Source organism: Entelurus aequoreus, linkage group LG02 (assembly GCF_033978785.1).
Source record: "Entelurus aequoreus isolate RoL-2023_Sb linkage group LG02, RoL_Eaeq_v1.1, whole genome shotgun sequence".
Classification (NCBI taxonomy): Eukaryota; Metazoa; Chordata; class Actinopteri; order Syngnathiformes; family Syngnathidae; genus Entelurus; species Entelurus aequoreus.
In genome coordinates, this window is record NC_084732.1 from 87,416,848 (window position 1) to 87,431,867 (window position 15,020).

Genomic DNA, 15,020 nt, shown 5'->3' on the forward strand with positions numbered 1-15,020 from the left:
ATTTTTAGACATGACACATGTTTGGTTTTGGAGTTATGTTTATATAACTTTTATTATTAGTATGACTGTTATACTGTCATATTGAATAAAAAAAAACTAGCTTGTGTCAATGCAAACTTTACAAAAGATCATTTTTCTAGTAAAACTAACAAAGATACATGTCTCCAGGCATTATTACCCATTTTGCATGGGTTGTTTAGGAATTATGTTTAAATACATTTTTATTGCTTTTATCACATTATCTCAGGATTATAAGATCATTACTTTCATATTGAGTGAAAAACTACTTTTTGTTTTTGCAAACCTTACAAACTCACATTAATACATTATTACAGGCATTTTTAGACATGACACATGTTTGGTTTTGGAGTTATGTTTATATAATTTTCATATTTAGTATGACTGTTATACTGTCATAATGAATAAAAAAAAACTGGCTTGTGTCTTTGCAAACTTTATAAAAGATCATTTTTCCAGTAAAACTAAAAAAGATACATGTTTCCAGGCATTATTAGCCATTTTGCATATGTTGTTTCGGAGTAATGTTTAAATACATTTTTATTGCTTTTTTCACATTATCTCAGGATTTTAAGAACATTACAGTCATATTGAGTAAAAAAAACTACTTTTTGTGTTTGCAAGATTTAAAAAAGCATGTGTTTCGAGTAAAACGGCCAAGGATGCATTATTTCAGGCATTATTAGCCATTTTTCATGTGTGGTTTGAGTTATGGTTAAATAACTGTCATATACTGTCAGTTATGACATAGTAAGTAAAACCTAATTTATGTATTTGCAAACCTTACAAAATCATTTAAATCTAGTAAAACTCACATGGATTCAACATTACAGACATTTTTAGACATTTTGCATGTTTGGTTTAGGAATTATGTTGGAATCATTTTTATTAATTTGTTCGTATTATCTCAGAATTTTAGAACATTACTGTCATATTGAGTAAAAAAATAATTTTTGTGTTTGCAAGCCTTAAAAAAGCATATGTTTCGAGTAAAACTTACAAGAATGCATTATTTCAGGCATTGTTAGTCATTTTTCATGTGTAGTTTAAGAGTTATGTTTAAATAACTGTCATATTGAGTGTGGCAGTTATACTGTCATATTGAGTAAAAAAAACTAACCTGTCTTTGCAAACCTTACAAAAGAAAATGTTTCTAGTAACACTCACAAAGATACATTTTTTCACGCATTATTAGACATGTTTCATGTGTGGTTAGGAGTTATAAATAAATAATTGTCATATTGAGTGTTACAGTTTTAATGTCATTATGTGTAAAACCTAATTTTTGTATTTGCAAACCTTACAAAAACAATTGATTCTAGTAAAACTTATATAGATTCAATATTACAGGCATTTTTAGACATTTTACATGTTTGGTTTAAAATTTGTGTTTGAATACATTTGTATTGCTTTTTTCGCATTATCTCAGGATTCTAAGAACATTACTTTCATATTGAGTAAAAAACTACTTTTTGTTTTTGCAAACCTTACAAACTCACATAAATACATTATTACAGGCATTTTTAGACATGACACATGTTTGGTTTTGGAGATATGTTTATATAACTTTCATATTTAGTATGACTGTTATACTGTCATATTGAATAAAAAAAACTAGCTTGTGTCTTTGATATCTTTACAAAAGATCATTTTTTTAAACTAACAACGTTACATGTCTCCCTAGGCATTATTAGCCATTTTGCATGTGTTGTTTAGGAGTTAGGTTTAAATACATTTTTATTGCTTTTTTCCCATTATCTCAGGGTTCTAAGAACTTTAAAGTCAAGTAAAAAACTACTTTTTGTGTTTGCAAAATGTAAAACTCAGTAAAACTCCCAATGATTCATTATTTCAGGCATTATTAGCCATTTTTTTGTGTGGTTTATGAGTTATGTTTAAATAACTGTCATATTGAGTGTGATTTTGTCATTGTGAGTAAAACCTAATTCTTACAAAAACAACCGATTCTAGGAAAACTCACATTGATACAATATTACAGGCATGTTTAGACATATTGCATGTTTGGTTTTGGAGTTATATTTATATAACCTGCTTTCTGAGCCGCCACCTTTGTGGTTTGCGTGTCCCACTGATCCAGGAACTATGTTGTCCGGGGGCTTCTATGGTCTCCCAAGACAAACAGGTCCTAGGTGAGGGATCAGACAAAGAGCAGCTCAAAGACCTTTATTAAAAGTACAATTGAGGACCTAGATTTTTTCTCGCCCGGACGCAGGTCACCGTGTGGAGCCAGGCCCAGAGGTGTGGCACGATGGCGATTGACGGGCCTGTCCCCATGGGGCCCAGCCGTGCTCAGCTCGAAGAGGCAACGTGGATCCCCCCTCCAGGGCTCACCACTCATGGACTGGGTCATAGAGGGTGCAGTGTGAGCTGGGCGGCAGCCGAAGGCAGGGCACTTGGTGGTCCGATTATCGGCTACATAAGCTCGCTCTTGGGACATGGAATGTCACCTCGCTGGGAGGGAAGGAGCCTGAGCTGGTGCTTGAGGTGGAGACGTTCCCGGCTAGATATAGTTGGACTCACAGCAAGGGCTCTGGAACCTGTTCTCTCAGAGGGGCTGGACTGAGCTGAACTTTCATTACTTGCAACGCCAGAGTGGAAGAGATTCCACACTGGCGTTGCAACTAATGAGAGGCTGGGGTGGCAATTCTTGTTGCCCCCCGGCTCAAAGCCTGCACGTTGGACTTTAAACCCAATAGACGAGATGGTAGCTTCCTTCAGCCTTCGGGTTGGGTGACGGGTCCTGACTGTTGTTTGTGTTTACACACCAAACAGCAGCTCAGAGTACCAACTCTTTTTGGATTCCCTTGAGGGAGTACTGGAGAGTGCTCCCTCGGGTGATTCCCTTGTTCTGCTGGTGGACTTCAACGCTATGTTGGCAACGACAGTGAAACCTGGAGAGTCGTGATTGGGAAAAATGGCCACCCGGATCTGAACCCAAGTGGTGCTTTGTTATTGGACTTTTGTGCTTGTCACGGATTGTCCATAACAAACACAATGTTCAAACATAAGGGTGTCCATATGTGCACTTGGCACAAGGACAACCTCGGCCGCATGATTGACTTTGTAGTTGTGTCATGGGATTTGCGGCCTCATGTTTTGGACACTCGGTGAAGAGAGGGGCAGAGTTTTCTACCAACCACCACCTGGTGGTGACCTGGCAGGCCCAAACGCATTGTAAGGGTCTGCTGGGAACACCTAGCAGAGTCTCCTGAAGAACTTTGAACATGTCCGGAAGAACTTTGAACATGTCACGAGGGAGGTGCTGGACATTGAGTCTGAGTGGACCATGTTCCATTCCTCTCTTGTTGAGCCAGCTGATTGAAGCTGTGGCCGCAAGGTGTTTGGTGCCTGTCGTGGCGGTAATCCACCAGCAGTGAGGGATGCTGTCAAGCTGAAGAAAGAGCCACTGGGTCCTTTTGGCTCATGGGACTCCAGAGGCAGTGGGCATACCGACAGGCCAAGCGAGACCTCCTCAGTCCCACCAACACGTCTTCCTATGAGGAAACAGTGCCTGGGAAGTCTGTGGTGGGCTCTCCTATTTCTGGGGCTGAGGTTGCCAAGGTAGTTAAAAAGCTCCTCGGTGGCAAGGCCCCGGGGGTGGATGAGCTCCGTCCGGAGTTCCTTAAGGCTCTGGATGCTGTGGGGCAGTCTTGGTTGACAAGACTCTGCAACATTGCATCTACATCGGGGGCGGTACCTCTGGATTGGCAGACCGGGGTGGTGGTTCCTCTCTTTAAGAAGGGGAACCGGAGGGTGTGTTCCAACTATCGTAGATCACACTCCTCAGCCTTCCCGGTAAGGTCTATTCATGTGTAATGGAGAGGAGGAACCTCGGATCCAGGACGAACAGTGTGGTTTTCGTCCTGGTCGTGGAACGGTAGACCAGCTCTATACTCTCGGCAGGGTCCTTGAGTGTGCATGGGAGTTTGCCCAACCAGTCTACATAAGTTTTGTGGACTTGGAGAAGACATTCGACCTTGGCCCCCGGTAAATCCTGTGGGGAGTGCTCAGAGAGTATGCAGTATCGGCATGTCTGATTGTGGCGGGTGTCTCCCTGTATGATCAGTGTCAGAGCTTGGTCCGCATTGCCGGCAGTATGTCGGACCCCTTTCCAGTGAGGGTTGGACTCCGCCAAGGCTGCCCTTTGTCACCGATTCTGTTCATAACTTTAATGGACAGAATATCTAGGCGCAGTCATGGCTTTGAGGATCCCCTCAACGCCATGACTGCGCCTGGTTTGGTGGCTGCAGGATTAGGTCTCTGCTTTTTGCAGATGATGTGGTCCTGATGGCTTCAACTGGCCAAGATCTTCAGCTTTCATTGGATCGGTTCGCAGTGAAGCGACTGGGATGAGAATCAGCACCTCCAAGTCCGAGTCCATGGTTCTCGCCCGGGAAAGGGTGGAGTGCCATCTCGAGGTTGGGAAAGAGATCTTGCCCCAAGTGAAGGAGTTCAAGTACCTAGGAGTCTTGTTCACGAGTGAGGATAGAGTGGATTGTGAGATCTACAGGCGGATCGGTGCGGCGTCTTCAGTAATGAGGACGCTATATCGATCCGTTGTGGTGAAGAAGGAGCTGAGCCAGAAGGAAAAGCTTTCAATTTACCGGTCGATCAACGTTCCCATCCTCACCTATGGTCATGAGCTTTGGGTTATGACCGAAAGGACAAGGTCACGGGTACAAGCGGCCGGAATGAGTTTCCTCCGCCGGGTGGTGGGTCTCTCCCTTAGAGATAGGGTGAGAAGCTCTGTCATCTGGGAGGAACTCAGTGTAAAGCCGCTGCTCCTCCACATTGAGAGGAGCCAGATGAGGTGGTTCGGGCATCTGCTCAGGATGCCACCCGAACGCCTCCCTAGGTCCGAACGGCAGGAGGCCATGGGGAAGACCTAGGATACATTGGAAAGACTATGGCCTGGGAACGCCTCGGGATCCCCCGAGAAGAGCTGGAAGAAGTGGCTGGGGAGAGGGAAGTCTGGGCTCTCTGCTTAGGCTGCTGCCCCCGCAACCCGACCTCGGATAAGCGGAAGAAAATGGATGGGTTTAGTATGACAGTTATACTGTCATATTGAGTGTGACAGTATACTGTCATAAAACCCAATTTTTGTATTTGCAAACCTGATTCTAGTAAAACTCACATCTATACAATATTACAGGCAATTTTGGACATAATGCACGTTTGGTTTTGGAGTTATGTTTATATAACTTTAATATATAGTATGACATCTATACTGTTATAATGAGTAAAAAAACTAACTTGTGTCCGTCATAAAACTCAATTTTTGTATTTGCAAACCTTACAAAAACAAATGATTCTAGTAAAACTCACATGGATTCAATATTACAGGCATTTTTAGACATTTTGCATGTTTGGTTTAGGAATTATGTTGGAATACATTTGTATTGCTTTTTTTCACATTATCTCAGCATTTTAAGAACTTACTGTCATATTGAGTAAAAACAACTTTTTGTGTTTGCAAGCCTTAAAAAAACAACCGATTCTAGTAAAACTCACATTGATACAATATTACAGGCATGTTTAGACATCTTGCATGTTTGGTTTTGGAGTTATGTTTATATAACCTGCTTTCTGAGCCGCCACCTTTGTGGTTTGCGTGTCCCACTGATCCTAGGAGCTATGTTGTCCGGGGGCTTCTATGCCCCCTGATAGGGGGCCCCCAAGACAAACAGGTCCTAGTTGAGGAATCAGACAAAGAGCAGCTCAAAGACCTTTATGAAAAGTACAAATCGAGGACCTAGATATTTTCTCGCCCGGACGCGGGTCACCGTGGCTCCCCTGTGGAGCCAGGCCCAGAGGTGGGGCACGATGGCGAGCGACTGGTGCCCATGGGGCCCAGCTCGAAGAGGCAACGTTCACTTTTGTAGCAGTACGCCTCCCAACCCGTACGACGACGCGTCTGCTGAGACTTTGCACTCTCTGTTGGGATCATACATGGCTAGCACTGGTGTAGACGTCAGTGCATCCTTTAGATCCTGGAAGGCCCTTGCCTGGTCGACGCCCCACACCCAGCAGTTCTTTTTTGACAGGAGATCTCGCAGAGGCTTGTCTCTCTCGGCCAGCTGCGGCACAAACTTCCCAAGTTGATTTATCATTCCAAGAAAACTTCTCAACTCAGTCACAGTTGTTGGCTCCTGCATCTTCCTTACAGCTTCTGTTTTGCTTGGGTCTGGGCTGATGCCACTGGTGGAGAGCACGTGGCCTAGAAAAGTCACCTCTGACTTTGACAGATCGCACTTATCGACATTCAGAGTGATGCCTGCCTTTTGGATCTTTTCTAGTGTGGCATGCAGGCGAGCATCATGCTCCTTTTGTGTTCGGCCCCACACCAGCACATCGTCCATGTGGCAAACAACGCCCTCAAGCCCTTCTGTGACCTCCGTCACCATCCGGTTCTGAAAATGTTATGGGGCGGATGCTATGCCAAACGGTAGCCGCCTGAAGTAATAGCGCCCGAAGGGTGTAATGAAAGTTGTCAGTTTCGCTGAATCTGCAGTTAAAGGAATTTGCCAAAACCCCATGTTTGCATCCAGCTTACTAAAAATTTTGGCTCCAGCCAGCATTCCCAGTGTTTCCTCTACTGATGGCAGGATGAACTTTTCCCTACACACTGACTCGTTGAGTTTGGTGAGATCGACACATATACGTACAGCACCTGTCTTTTTGGGCACCACCACTATGCCAGCGCACCAGTCTGTTGGCTCCTCAATTCGACTTATCACCCCGAGTTGTTCCATGCGGGACAGTTCCTGCTTGACTTTGTCCATTAAAGGCAATGGAATCCTCCTTGGTGTTTTTAGTGAGAATGGTTCTGCCCCTGGACTCAGCTTGATGGAATATGGCTGCCGCACTTCTCCGAGCCCGGTGCATAATTTTGGGTAGTACTCCTTTAATGTCTCCATAGTAACGCTGTCTAGGCGTGCTACAAGCCCCAGCCTACAGCTCACAGATCTTCCCAGCAGGGCAGTATGCACATGACGAGCGATGTACACATCCTCCCTCTCTGTCTTTCCCCTCTCCTCAGCAGCAAACTGGCAACGCCCACCACGTCGAGGGGATTTCTTCCTGGTCCCAGGAGTGGCTTTGTTGCCTTTCTGAGACTAGGTAGATCATTTCTGTATGTGTTTAGGAACACTGAGTGAGGCAAGACTGTCACATCGGCACCTGTGTCTATTTTGAATGTCACACTGCTCTCATGGATGCCAATTTTGACCATCCAAGGATCCCCATCCTCCGTGACACTGCCGAGGAAGATTTCCTCCTCATCCTCTTCAACTTCATGCACTGATTTGGACTTGCACACACGCTTGTAATGTCCCCTCCTCCCACATGCATGACATTTCACATCGTTAGCAGGACAGTCACTTTTTGGATGGGATGGAGAGCTGCCACAATTTTGACACAGTGACTGTGCGCCCTTGTCCTTGCTGTACTGAGTACTGTGTGGCTTGTACTTTGGGCTATCAGCATATTGAGGTTTGTTTTTAGCAGACTTGAAGTTGCTCTTGAACACTCTATCAACAGACTTTGCATCACTTGCCTCTAATCTGGTGGTGTCCCCTCGGAGAGTAGACTGCTGCCTTTTCACCTCCTCGCTTTGTCGTGCCATTCTTATGGCTTTATCCAAGGTTAGATCCGCGTCCAACTGCATGCGTTCAGACAGCCCCTTGTCTTGCAATCCGACAACAAGTCTGTCTCTGATCAGTTCATTGTGTAGCATCCCGTAGTTACAATGCTCCGCCAGCGCATATAGTGCAGTGACAAACGAATCCACACTCTCCCCTTCTTTCTGCTTGCGCATGTTAAACTTAGCACGCTCGTAGATAACATTTTTCTTCACAACAAAGAAGCCTGGTAATCCCTCGCGCACTCCCTGGTATGTACGTCTTTGAGCGGCCGTCAGATTTAACCCACGGAGAATATCATCCGCCTCGTCCCCCATGCAATAAATCAATGTGTTCACTTGATTGTCCTCGGAGCTTGCATTTAGGTTACTTGCCAGGCGAAATCTTTCGAATCTCCGGATCCATTTGTCCCACTCTTGTGGATTTGAAAAGTCAAAGGACTCCGGTGGCTGGATGTTGAACGTAGCGCACGGTCCCACGGCAACCACCGGCGCGCTGGGTGGCCGTGCAGGCGCTGCAGCGGCTCCGTCCCCCTCGCTCATGTTGTCCTTACTTCGTTATCCACAGACGCGTACAAACTATCTTTCCACTTGGCTGCACTCCACATTAACTACAGGACTTCTGACACCATGTCGTGTTACTGAATAAATACGTGAGTCCAGCTGTACTTTATAATGTGGATACTTTTATTAGCTCAAGCTCAATCACAACAAGTGTGCTGCATCACCTGTGCACACACACTGTCTCTCTGCAGCTGCTCTCTCAGCTCCTCCAGGTAGTCAGCGCTTGCAGGTAGGTTCTCCAGTACCATGTCCGCATAGATGTTGGTTTCTTCAAACAGCTCTTTGTCCGCTGCTGTCTCCTCTCTCTTGACAGGAGCTCGTGACAGCGTATCAGCTGTCCACAGGCACTTCCCTGGCACATGAGAGATAGAATAAGAATAGCGCATCAGACGCATTCTGAAGCGTTGGATCCGTGGAGGTAGAGCATCCAGTGCTTGAGACCCAAGAAGACTCAGGAGAGGCTTGTGGTCCGTCTCCATCTGGAAATGTTTCCCGATGAGGAAGTTGCGGAACCTCTCACAGGCCCAGGTCAGCCCCAAAGCTTCCTTCTCTACTTGCGCGTATCTCTGCTCTGTTGGTGTGAGAGACCGCGACATGTAGGCCACTGGCCTCCACTCTTCTTCCCACTTTTGTAGCAGTACGCCTCCCAACCCGTACGACGACGCGTCTGCTGAGACTTTGCACTCTCTGTTGGGATCATACATGGCTAGCACTGGTGTAGACGTCAGTGCATCCTTTAGATCCTGGAAGGCCCTTGCCTGGTCGACGCCCCACACCCAGCAGTTCTTTTTTGACAGGAGATCTCGCAGAGGCTTGTCTCTCTCGGCCAGCTGCGGCACAAACTTCCCAAGTTGATTTATCATTCCAAGAAAACTTCTCAACTCAGTCACAGTTGTTGGCTCCTGCATCTTCCTTACAGCTTCTGTTTTGCTTGGGTCTGGGCTGATGCCACTGGTGGAGAGCACGTGGCCTAGAAAAGTCACCTCTGACTTTGACAGATCGCACTTATCGACATTCAGAGTGATGCCTGCCTTTTGGATCTTTTCTAGTGTGGCATGCAGGCGAGCATCATGCTCCTTTTGTGTTCGGCCCCACACCAGCACATCGTCCATGTGGCAAACAACGCCCTCAAGCCCTTCTGTGACCTCCGTCACCATCCGGTTCTGAAAATGTTATGGGGCGGATGCTATGCCAAACGGTAGCCGCCTGAAGTAATAGCGCCCGAAGGGTGTAATGATCCTAGGAGCTATGTTGTCCGGGGGCTTCTATGCCCCCTGATAGGGTCCCCCAAGACAAACAGGTCCTAGGTGAGGAATCAGACAAAGAGCAGCTCAAAGACCTTTATGAAAAGTACAAATCGAGGACCTAGATATTTTCTCGCCCGGACGCGGGTCACCGTGGCTCCCCTGTGGAGCCAGGCCCAGAGGTGGGGCACGATGGCGAGCGACTGGTGCCCATGGGGCCCAGCTCGAAGAGGCAACGTGGGTCCCCCCTGCAATAGGCTCACCACTCATGGGCTGGGTCATAGAGGTCGGGTGCAGTGTTAGCTGGGCGGAAGCCGAAGGCAGGGCACTTGGCGGTCCGATAATCGGCTACATAAGCTCGCTCTTGGGACGTGGAATGTCACCTCGCGAGGTGGAGAAGTTCCCGGCTAGATAAAGCTGGACTCACTTCGACGCACAGCAAGGGCTCTGGAACCTGTTCTCTCAAGAGGGGTTGGACTCTCTTCCACTCTGGCGTTGCAAGTAATGAGAGGCTGGGTTGGCAATTCTTGTTGCCCCCCGGCTCAAAGCCTGCACGTTGGACTTAACCCAGAAGACGAGATGGTAGCTTCCCTCCGCTTTCGGGTTGGGTGACGGGTCCTGACTGTTGTTGGTGTTTACGCACCAAACAGCAGCTCAGAGTACCCACTCTTTTTGGATTCCCTTGAGAGTGCTCCCTCGGGTGATTCCCTGGGGGTCTTCAACGCTCATGTTGGCAACGACTTTGAAACCTGGAGAGTCGTGATTGGGAAACATGGCCACCCGGATCTGAACCCAAGTGGTGCTTTGTTATTGAGCTTTTGTGCTCGTCACGGATTGTCCATAACAAACACAATGTTCAAACATAAGGGTGTCCATATGTGCACTTGGCACCAGGACACCCTCGGCCGCAGTTCCATTATTGACTTTATAGTTGTGTCATGGGATTTGCGGCCTCATGTTTTGGACACTCGGGTGAAGAGAGGGGCGAGCTTTCTACCGATCACCACCTGGTGAGCTGGCTCCGATGGTGGGGTAGGATCCCGGACAGACCTGCATTGTGAGAGTCTTTTGGGAATGCCTAGCAGAGTCTCCTGTCAGAGAGAGTTTCTTTTTCCACCTCCGGAGGAACTTTGAACATGTCACAAAGGAGGTGCTGGACATTGAGTCTGAATGGATCATGTTCCGTGCCTCTCTTGTCAAGCCAGCTGATTGGAGCTGTGGCCGCAAGGTGTTTGGTGCCTGTCGTGGCGGTGACCCTAGAACCCGCTGGTGGCCACCAGCAGTGCGGGATGCCGTCAAGCTGAAGAAAGAGCTTATCTGGTCCTTTTGGCTCATGGGACTCCAGAGGCAGCGGGCATACCGACAGGCCAAGCAGTGCCTGGGGAATCTGTGGTGGGCTCTCCTATTTCTGGGGCTGAGGTTGCCAAGGTAGTTTTAAAAGCTCCTCTGTGGCAAGGCCCCGGGGGTGGATGAGCTCCGTCCGGAGTTCCTTAAGGCTCTGGATGCTGTGGGGCTGTTTTAGTTGACAAGACTCTGCAACATCGCGTGGACATCAGGGGCGGTACCTCTGGATTGGCAGACCGGGGTGGTGGTTCCTCTCTTTAAGAAGGGGAACCGGAGGGTGTGTTCCAACTATCGTAGATCACACTCCTCAGCCTTCCCGGTAAGGTCTATTCATGTGTACTGGAGAGGAGGAACCTCGGATCCAGGACGAACAGTGTGGTTTTCGTCCTGGTCGTGGAACGGTAGACCAGCTCTATACTCTCGGCAGGGTCCTTGAGTGTGCATGGGAGTTTGTCCAACCAGTCTACATGTGCTTTGTGGACTTGGAGAAGACATTCGACCGTGGCCACCCCGGGAAGTCCTGTGGGGAGTGCTCAGAGAGTATGGGGTATCGGCATGTCTGATTGTGGCGGGTCGCTCCCTGTATGATCGGTGTCAGAGCTTGGTCCGCATTGCCAGCAGTAAGTTGGCTGCCCTTTGTCACCAAATGTGTTCATAAATTTTATGGACATAATTTCTAGGCGCAGTCATGGCGTTGAGGGGATCCGGTTTGGTGGCTGCAGGATTAGGTCTCTCCTTTTTGCAGATGATGTGGTCCTTATGGCTTTAACTGGCCAGGATCTTCAGCTCTCATTGGATTGGTTCGCAGCCGAGTGTGAAGCGACTGGGATGAGAATCAGCACCTCCAAGTCCGAGGTTCTCGCCCGGGAAAGGGTGGAGTGCCATCTCGAGGTTGGGCAGGAGATCTTGCCCCAAGTGGATGAGTTCAAGTACCTGGAGTCTTGTTCATGAGTGAGGGAAGAGTGGATCTTGAGTAATGAGGACGCTATATAGATTTGTTGTGGTAAGAAGGAGCTGCGCCAGAAGGAAAAGCTCTCAATTTACCGGTCAATCTACGTTCCCATCCTCACCTATGGTCATGAGCTTTGGGTTATGACCGAAAGGACAAGATCACGGGTACAAGCGGCCGAAATGAGTTTTCTCCGCTGGGTGGCGGGTCTCTCCCTTACTGAAAGAATTTTCACCGTTTAATTACAGTAACCTACTGGCAGCTAATGGTTCCAGTATAAAACTGTTTTTCTACAGCACACATACTGTGATTTATCACTACAGTTTATTACTGTAAAAAGTATCACAGTACTGTGCTGTATCAAATATACGCTTCACAGCATAATACTGTCATCTGTTTAGCGGCATTACACTGTTATTTTAGTGTATCTACTGTAATATCCATTAACAGTTAATTACAGTAAAATAATTGTAAGCACTATAGACTGAGCTTTACAGTATAATGCCACTAGAAGTTAATGAGTTGAACTTTTAATTTTTCAAAATCAAAACCCCTGCAATCTGCTGGCATAAAAATGACTGGAGAAATGGCCTTGCAAGATTATGTTTTTATTAACCAATTATTTTAAAGTGCATCAAATAAATTCAATGTACATTTAGTGCATTCTTCTTATTTTCAGTAAAGCATTTTAACATTTATAACATGTCCACTTAATTTCTAACTGGAGACAAAACACTGAACACGAGTCCAGTGTTTAGTTGTCGGCTACATAAAGCCCCACTCAAAGTCTGTGAGATGTTTTATAAGGGTGGCTACGTGAGGATTTACAGTTGCTGCCTTTTTCTGGACCAGCTTCCCGGTCTTCTTGGACACCACCTTTCCCTAGCTAGCCTTTGTTCCCCTCTCAGGGTTAACGCCAATGAATCGCCTAAAAAAGAGAGAAAGCATATTAGATATTCTGTTGTGATTGAAGATTACTTGCAGTCGATACAGAACCCCCCTCACATTGTTATTTAGGAATATGCACTGCACAAATATTAATATCAATTTTAGGATATATTTGAGCCTATACCATAACCACAGCTGTAGATGAGTGAATGCTCTAAAACCCATTAAGACCAATTCAGAGAGGAAGACAATGCTAAAGCCTCCCCAATCCCTCTCTCTATTTATGTTTTCTCTCCATCTACGGGACCGTGTATTTACGCTGATGTTTCCTGCTTTCACCCATTTAACATATCGTTACCTGCTCATTACCTATCTTCTCTGCATCCTGGGGTCACACTGGTGCTTCTTGCCTTTACCCATTCAACATATCTTTACCTGCACATTACCTACCTTCTCTGTATCCTGGAGTCAAGCTGGTGTTTCCTGCCTTTACTCATTCAACATATCTTTACCTGCACATTACCTACCTTCCCTGCATCCTTGGGTCACACTGGTGCTTCTTTCTTTCACCATACAACATATCTTCACCTGCACATACCTACCTTGTCTGCATGGCCTCGACCACACCTGCGCTTCCTTCTTTCACCCATTCAACATACCTTCACCCGCACATTACCTACCTTCCCTGCATAGTGGGGTCACACTGGTGCTTCCTGCCTTTACCCATTCAACATATCTTCACCCGCACATTACCTACTTGCTCTGCATTCTCGGGTCAAGCTGGTGCTTCCTGCCATCATCCAGTCAACATATCTTTACCTGCAAAGTACCTACTTTTTCTGCATCCTGGGGTCAAACAGGTGCTTCCTTCTTTGACCCAGTCAACATATCTTTACCTGCACATTACCTACCTTCTCTGTATCCTAGAGTCAAACTGGTGCTTCGGTCCCTAATAAGAAGGTCCACAAAGGAACAGAAGAGTCATTGATTTAAGGCACAAAATTGGGGAAAGGACAAGTCAAATTCCTGAACAGAGGTGACAAATATAAAATAAAATATCCTAACAGTATTTTAACAGTATCAAGAGGATTTACCTTTGAACAAATTCCAATGTCCGAGGACCTTCCTCTTGGTATTCCAAGTTGAACACATAGTAGGTGGCAAGAAGGGCAGCAAGCCCTGAGATTAAGCTAGGTTGGACGCCTTTGCAGATGACATCACCTTCCATGCTGATCATCCAACGTTTTATTGTGACTTTGTCACCAGCAACTGGTACAGTCAAGAAATGCAGTTTATGTTCCTAAACAGTATCCAATATGGGTAGCATTTTAAAAGTATTTGGAATGGCCACCTCACTCGCTCTCTCTTTCCTCTGTTTACAGCTAGTCTCCTAAGGCAGTGGTTCTCAAATGGGGGTACGCGTACTCCTGGGGGTACTTGAAGGTATGCCAAGGGGTACGTGAGATTTTTTTTTAATATTCTAAAAATAGCAACAATTCAAAAATCCTTTATAAATATATTTATTGAATAATACTTCGACAAAATATGAATGTAAGTTCATAAACTGAACAACTAATCAAGTAGGCTATTCCATTCATTACCATAAAGCCAGAGTTTCCCCCATGCCATGATGGTTTGACCCTACCTGGCGGTGCCACACGGCACCAACTGTCAATCAACTATCCATGTAGAAAACAATGGAGGCTTGGTTAAAGCGTAGTGGACATGTTCCATAAATATTGATGTTAAAGATTTCTTTTTTTTTGAAGAAATGTTGAGAATGAAGTTCATGAATCCAGATGGATCTCTATTGCAATCCCCAAAGAGGGCACTTTAAGTTGATTACTTCTATGTGTAAAAATCTTTATTTATAATTGAATCACTTGTTTATTTTTCAACAAGTTTTTAGTTATTTTTATATCTTTTTTTCCAAATAGTTCAAGAAAGACCACAACAAATGAGCAATATTTTGCACTGTTATACAATTTAATAAATCAGAAACTGATGACATAGTGCTGTATTTTACTTCTTTATCTCTTTTTTTCAACCAAAAATGCTTTGCTCTGATTAGGGGGTACTTGAATTTAAAAAATGTTCACAGGGGTACATCACTGAAAAAAGGTTGAGAACCACTGTCCTAAGGCAGTGGTTCTCAACCTTTTTTCAGTGCTGTGAACATTTTTTTAATGCAAGTAGACCTCCATGTCTTTATAACAGGAATATCCTGAATTCTCAAGTTGCATATCACAATAGTCATCATCAGTGTTAATAACACAAGAGCTGCTTGGATTTGCTGTTGAGCAAGTCAAACTTCGTTCAGTGTAGCCGTAGTGCTTCCTTGACACGTGCGATG